We start from the raw sequence: 8,458 nt of genomic DNA on the forward strand, positions 1-8,458 counted from the left end.
CACATTCATGCTCACACACCCTTATACAGACACATTCATGCTCACACACTTACAGTGTATACACTCTCACTAACATACTGTACATGTATACATACATATTCTCTCCCTTACCCCACCCACAGCTTTCTTCTAGCTGCTCACACACTGTGCGATTTTGCTTTTACCACAGGATCATCGCCCCTGCAAGCACATGAAAAATATTCATAAGACATGATGTATACCGGTACATTTGGAAGCAAAAGGTATAGCTTAATATAATCATAGCAAAATGGGTATCATTTGGGGTGATAAGTCAGGCAGATCACATAATCTTTAGAATTTAGATTAGTAACCTCAGTAAATTACAAAAGAGGATTGTTACTTTATGCTATTATGGTAATTACTTACTGTAACATACTTCCCTTTTCCAGATTATTTAGAATCGTTTTATGGAAAAACCAGTGATGAAGCATCATCTGATACTTAAATCATCTATTATAGTTCCTACATGTTTTATACTCTTCTCGGAAACTAGTTCATATCAAAATGGGATTATTATTTTACAAAGATCATGCATGACTCCAAAAGTTTGACTGTATATAAATTAATTAGTTCTAGAAAGAAGTTAAAGGGATTTCCCAACTATCATATGTACTTTAATGCATGCAATAGCTTAATGATCCCTTTAAATTTTCAATGCAATTAAAGGGGCAGTCAAATGTCGCATGCAGACCCCCAACAAAGAACACGTATGAAAGGGCACGTGATGGCTCAAGTGTCACTTTAATGTTTTTTGGAACAGCATCTTTAAAGGGACAGCAAACAGTATACTTTTTTTATGCTGCCCTTTGCGTGTCCATATACACCCCTCTCCTTCATCACATATACCGCGTGGTGAACAATAACTAAGATATTGTGGTAAAGTACCTCTTAGGACACTTCTAGAGCAGCGGGGACAGCAGGAGACCCAATATGTTTTCAGGCTTTTATTGCACCAACTCAGTCAAACAAACATACAAAGAAAAACCTACTCCTATTTAGGAGGCGTACTAAACAGTAGTCTTCCTTAACACAGAACTGGCCAGCTAAGCTGGTTTCCAGTATAAAATAAAACAGAATATACTTCCCAGAAGTCGTCTCTCCTACTAGCCCACCTTGTAGCACCTTGGAGCTCAGGTACACCTCCTGTTCCTTCCACGTTGTGGGCAAATCACAGTGGGCTGTTCTCAGTCAGAGGGAGAGGCTGTTTCCCCCACCCTGCGTTTATCTCAGTGCAGATTTAAACCTGGGGCACCTGTGTTAATTGGACCAGCAGTTAACCCCTTAGTCACTGGGATAAACTGCTCTTTCCAATCTCCTGCTTACATAGAAGCCATCATGCACTCTGTCACAATATGTAGTAACCAGTGAGTGCCGGTGTTAGAGCGAGTGTGTGTAAATCTGTGTGTGTTGGAGTTTGAGTGTAAGTGTGCCAGCCCTCTCCTGAGTCATACATACCTTGCAAGGGTCCCTCTTTAGGAGGCATAGTCCCTATTTTGGCCTAGATTCGCCCCATCCCCCTGATTCCCTCATTTTGATCTAGAGGTCATAAAGTCACATAAAAAGTCGATAAAGCCCTGCCCCATAGCCACGCCCTAACCACGCCCTTTAAAACAAAGGCGCTCCTATTTTGGCCATTTAAAACGTCGGGAGGTGTGGTTATGTGTTATTTCTTGAAATGTAAGAACTCATGCAATATAATATAAAAATAGGGAAAATCATCAACATTCTGAGCTTCTTATGGCGAATGGGAGGATTCTTCTGGCTCACAATCTGACTTATTCATATTCTACTCTGAACTAACTATACCTGAGCACCCTAACTGGTACTTTTCTCATTTGCATACATCAGAATACATTCAGTATGTATTCAGAATCCATTTCCCTTCTAAGATTTTTTTATTTAACTTAAAAGATCAGAACCGTTTGGTTTTCATCATGAGCAAGGCAAGGCAATGAAATGATTGTGTCGGTTTGTTAAAGGGTTAATATCTGAAGAGTCTCCTTTTTCGGACAATTTATTCTGGTAGTGACTTCAAATCTTTACCAAAATAATCTGCCTCTTCCAAAAAAACATACTATGGCAGAGGGGAGGTCTGGGCTGGTGGGCCACTGGCCATCTTCACCCCATACTTACCATCTCTGCTGCTCCAGTGGCAGATCAGGTGTTCCAGCGTGCAGCCAGCTGCTGGATAAGCCCAGCGGCATGCTACTTGAGCACACGTATCGAGCTGTCGGACGAACCTTCATGATCAGGTGCCAGGGCTGCCTGGTGATCGCCAGTCCCACCAGAGGTTATGATTTTAGTATAATGGGAAAGTATAATCATACAACCCCAGTGAACAGCATGACATGGTGGCCCCCATGGTACAACACAAAAGCTGGGCTTCTATACATTTCTCATTTTAATCTTTAAAGTTAATTACAAAGGTTTGCGGATGTGCAGCACAGAACAAGAGTTAACATGAGTGCCATCACAGCCCTGGATAAAGCACGTGTTAAGTGCATGCGCAGATTGCTGTTAGAGCACCTCACAGCGCGTGCACATCTGTGACTCACGGCTTATTTTTATCCTACACTTCATACTTTCTGGATTGTTGGCACTCGGTGTCAGGACCTTGTCTTGTGACTCAATCTCTCAACTAGAAATAGAGGAACTGATCCTGGCAAAAAAAAAATCCCAACTCAGGTCAAGTGGTAGTGGCTTACTCACTAAACCGAGCCTGAAGAAGATGCTTCCGTAGGGATGGAAGATAATGCAATTATTTACTACAACTCTCAAAGGGTGATGGTCAAGTCCTCTTCCTGCCAAAACACAGAAAGAATCCACAGTGCTATCTAAAGGACACCAGACAGAAAAAAAAATACAAGGAAACTTATTTTTTTTCACAAAATCACATTTTTTAATATTGCTGTTATTGCCATGTTTAGTGATTTTAGCAGATGATCACAGTGCAAAAATGGAGCTCATTGTGTCACGATAACATTTCTTCTACACACATACAGCGGGCAAAAAAAAAAAAAAAAGAGTAGTTTATGCCAATATCGACGTGTTTAAGAACCATCCTGCCTTGATTTTGAAGACATACAAAGTTTCCCATAGATCAAGAATTCCTGATGGCGACATTTAGAAAAGGACACGTTACATCGTTTTTTTATTTCTTCCCCGCTGTTACGTGAGCTCCCTCTTCCACACGCCTGCTACTACATACATAGCTTTGAGCGCTGCATATGGTAGGAACTCCATAAACCAAAGAGTTCCATCTACTGTCCATTCAATCTGGTTAGAACTTCAGTACAGGAAAGTAACACTTCTAACCCATGGGAACAAATCCGAGGACATCTTTCAGAGCAGGTCTGGTATTAGACATATCAAGGAGTATTTTATCTTGATAGCTTCCGCTCTAAGATCCTCTCGGAAGACGGAGGACATAGACCATTGATAACAGTCTGTAGGACACAGTAATTGGCTCATGTGTATAAGGTCAACGATTCTGTTCAGCTGTGACACATAACTGATCAGAGAGGGTCACATTCACCAAACACTAAAAGGTGTAAAGCAAGTTACTACCAATACATCTCAATGAACTGTAGTGTAGTTTGGCCACCCTCGCTTGAGCTATACACAGATCATGGACCTTTTTTTTGGAAGGAAGGTGCAATGCATGGAGTTAAAAAGCAGCAGTTCAGCAAATCTTTTAGAAACTAAAAATAAGTAGAAAAATATCTTTTCCCTGCAGTCGGAACAGAAAAGAGGCCCCGAAACTTTATTTACAACAAGGGCAAGGGACATGTGCAAAGGTGATTCTACAGTCTGGAGTCCCTACGTAGCTCTACCACGAAGCTTACCTCCTTGGGCTGCATAGGAAGAAGACAAACGCTGGCCTCTAACTTGTTCATGATTTCTAAATTTAAAGTTAACTGATCTCCCCATGGAACGTAAACATGTCAACCTTACTAGAGATTTCACTTCAACAGATGCTGACGGAGTTTAAAAAGAAAATGTCACCTTAAAACTGATTTTTCTACATTTAGTACTTATTTTCGGGTAACATCTGTACAAATTTCTTTGGCTTTTGAACGATTAAACTTAACACTTTAAATTGCATAATGAGTTTGAAATATGTTAACATTTTTTTGAGAATCATGTTCCTTTGGGTTTTTGTCACCACACTCGCCAACCCATTAAAAATGCAAACCCCCCCCCCAAATGTTAATATTAAATCATAAACCCTACCCTATAACTAGTTTTCTGTTCAGCCACCGCTAGAATTGGGCCATAATAAGTTAGGGTTACTAACTTTGTATCCTTACAAAATATAAGTAGAAAAAATAGCGTTGTCTACTTTGGCTGGGAAGGAGTTATATACAGAGAAGTTCTCGGTGGATTTGTTTTTTGTACTGGTAACCCTATAATAAAACATAAAAGGGAGCAATTGTTATTAAAGGCACCAAAAGAGAGAAACTAATTGGATATTTCAGAGTTCCTGATACATAGTATCACTAGGCCGTGGCCCACGTGGTAAAGGCATAATACAGAACTTTTCAGCAATATCCCATCAAGCCCATTCCTTCCTGGGTCAGAAAGATATTTAACCGAGTTTATAAAGCACCACGCGAGGAAGGTTTGGGTTACAGCTGAACAATAAGATGCCTCTTCTGATCTACACTGATTCTTGAGTTAACGTGCGATCATGACCTCATCAGACAGACAGTCACTGTTTCATGATGTACATTGACCATAATTTTACTAGTATTTAGGTTGCACTCTGGCCAAGGCCTGGCCCATAGCGGTGCCTTCTAGGACCACTAGACGTTGCTGTCTGCTAGATATTGTTATTACCTAAATCACTGTTGTCTAGCTGGAGTCAACGTATCACAATACTAACTTAATGAGGTCTGACTTTGATAAACTTTGATAACCCAACGTAGAATCAATGAAGCTTGATAATGAAGTAAGACAGCTTTGAGAAATACCCTAATTTGGTGTTAACAAAAAAAAAAGAAGTGAATTGATACTGCCGGCATTAGAAAACACTGTTGGAGAAATCCAAAAAAGAAAGATGGTTTCACTTTGTCCATATTGTATGTCAATCCTTATTTCCATTAGATTTTAAATTAATATATTTAAAAGAATTTCATCTAAAAACAGTCCAGATATCCCTAATAAAAGTTCATTTATAATAATTATTTCCCAGTCCAGTCAGGCATAAATATGAGCTCTTCTTAAAGAGTCTTTATGAAGGTTCAGCTTTCCATATTGAGAAAAACCAGACTTTCTGGTGATAATAAACCAGAAAAGGATTAAAATAAGAGTCATAAACTGGGAATATCCACACATTTTCATAGTCTCTTTGTTGTACCCTGGGATTGAAATGAAAGTGCAGACTATGGGTGCCAAACAAATCGTAGTTTCCTCCTTGATGTCCTCCAGTGATTGCTTCAGGAGCTTCTCCTTCCGGTTTAACAATGATTGAATCAGGAACATCTTGAAACCTTGGTTAAGACTAGTCTGAAAGCTGGATTTAAACACATTCTTCTGGAACGAGCAGGCTGGATATGATGAAGCACATCATGGTTCACATCTTCAAGGTTATCAGAATTAGTTTGGACGATCCCACCCATCGAGGCGTCCATATCAGATGAACATTCCTGGACTAGGAGACTAGGGGGCTGGCATTTTTATAAAAACGTTTTACAGGAAAAAATACTCGCAAATAAGAAAAACCACAAGGTGCATAAAGGCTTGAAGACCCAGAAAAAAAAACCATGAGGCATACCACAAAGCTTCAGATATAATACGCGCTTGGGTATTATACACACGCTTCGTTTAGAATTACATTTTCAGGAAGACTTTTTATAGAAGTCCTAGAAAAGGGATAAAAGTCTAAGACTTTACAATAAGTGTGACGCTGACCTATAGGCTATGAAACCTATAGCCTACAGAATAGACGTTGTCTACTGTAATGTTATTTTTTTTAGCAATCGCTGGCTTGGTGCATGAAATCTGCTGACAGAGGTAGTGTTTTGGGGGCTTTAAGGAAAATAAATCAATTAAATGATTTGTGTCAATCATTAGCTTAACTGGTCTAACGACTAGTAGGCATGAGTAGACTATAACAGGGTGTTTGCACTTTTTTTGGTAAATATTCAAACGTCTCTCGCTTCCCACGGGGAATGGGCTAATGTTTAAGTAGATTGGCACTGTCAGCATGGCTAAAGTAGCCTCGGTAAACAATGTTCCATTTGGGGCACGTTTGCAATCAAGTTTGTGCAATGCCGGCAAAGCTGGTGATCTCAGAGAACAGGGATATCTCCAAGACAGTAAAAAGGGCCATGTGTTTGTCAGGAGACCACCGCTGATCACCCATGTCTCCCTTATATATAGGGGGCTGAGATGGAAATCCTACAGGCCCAATAGCAGAGGCTTGGTGCCCATTAAAAATGGCCCTGAGAGAGAAGTAGGACTTAAGGAAGATGTTTTAGCGTATGTAAGGAATAAAACGCACTGCTTATTAATTAAAATACCAGTAAGTGTTTAAGAAAGCCCTCTCTCGGCCATGGCAGGGGTGACCTCTCTAGACATGGTGTATTTTTAGAAGTGGCAAAGGAGTTCTCAGGTCAAACGCAGTTACGTCATAGTTTCCATACATTATGAGTGGCCGAACATACTCTGAGGCCTCTTTTGTCCCTTGTGACAGATTCCAGACTGGATCATCTGTTAAACCAATGCTTTTCCAGGCATCCAGTTGGTAAGACCTATTAGCGAATCTTCTTCATCCTTACTATAAGCATGCGGGGTTAAGAAGATAATGTATGGGACAGTGACAGCTGAGAACTGAGTCTCAGACTGTATCAGACTAAATGATGCAGATTTGGTTGGTTTTAGGTTAAAATGAAAATTATTTTAGTCACAGGAATCGTATCATTATTATTACAGAGGATCCTGATGCTTTATTCTTAACGGACAATACGTAGTATTCCTGGATTTACGTCCCAAGCATTCCTTGTTATTATGGCTACCAATACTTTTCCCATGCTTTAAAAAATGGAGTCCACAAGGAGAAGACTGGAAAGTCCCATAAAGTAACTCAACCCCAATTATTATCCATTCTTTTACACGGCAATAAGAAATTACCTTCCAAGGTCATTATCAACTGCACCCACAGATACACAGTGTCTAGCTTTGCCATTTTCTGGGGACTACAGTTCCCAATATCCTCCTTGGTCAAGATAATCTCTCAGGACTGGCCCATCCATAAAGCTCAACTCGGCTGCCAAGAGGAAGGGGTAGTTTTTGGAGCCCAACCTTCACAATTCTGATCAGGGCCAGATTTACGTCCCAGGTACTCGGGGGTAACAAAGACAGGCTGTGCTCCCCCTGAGCTAAAACAACGTAAAAAGTTTGTTGTTGAAGAGTTGTAGACTGGAACTGGGAGGAAAATGCCTGGAAAACATTGGTGGGACCATGATAGAGCCCTTCTCTTTCAGGTTCTGTGACTATAGTAACGACTCTTTTTTTTTTTTATAAAGGGTAGAAGGTGCTGGGCACAAAAATGGTAAACTTGGATAGCGGGAGTTGTAGTCTGACTGCCAGAGGATGCCTCTATTTCATACAACCACCATCCGTGAAGGACTAAAGTAGCCAGTGCAACATTAAACTGTTACACGAGACCGACCCTGTTTCACAGTTTATACACGTGTCACCGCGACACGCAAGTAAAAGCAAGTTAACCAGATCAAGCAGCATCAAGACCCACATTCTATTACATATGTCACAAAATATAGCTTTTTTTTTTTTCCTTTACTTTTTACTCTCAATACAAATATCTGTACATTTCTCAAAAATAAAAATTATATTTTATCTGAGGCACAAAAATATAACAAAATAAGCAATCTGAATCTTTGAAAGCACGTAGTATCCTGCAGGGAGAGTTCAGATAAAAATATAGTGAAAGTCCACCGTTAAAGGGATTAAGTAAAAATGTATTTTTGGACTGGAAGGAAGAAAAAAACATTCTGGGCAACCATCCATAATCTGAATAAAATGTGTTTAGGAAAGGAAACCTATGAGGGGGGATTTATATCTAAGAATAATTACATATAATCCATAAAGCATCATATAGTTTAGTGCTTGACTTCAATTCCCATAATCCATGAGCTGGTCAAGGTCCATGACCAATGGAGCTCAACATCTTGCAAACTAAGGGAATCTTTGTAGTAATACAGTTTTAAGCCCTTAACTAGTGCATTGCGAATCAGAAACAAAATTAAGACTCCACGGGGGTCCAGAGGAAGAGGATCAGATTAGGACCCCCAGTACTTCCCAATCAGCATTGAGGTGGAACGATATCCCGTTTCGGTGCAGATTAATATTCTCATTCTGAGCCTACGTGAATTTTTTTTTTTTTTTTTTGCCATCGTAACGTGTGAAAAAAATA

The sequence above is a fragment of the Spea bombifrons genome, chromosome 8 (assembly GCF_027358695.1).
Source record: "Spea bombifrons isolate aSpeBom1 chromosome 8, aSpeBom1.2.pri, whole genome shotgun sequence".
Classification (NCBI taxonomy): Eukaryota; Metazoa; Chordata; class Amphibia; order Anura; family Pelobatidae; genus Spea; species Spea bombifrons.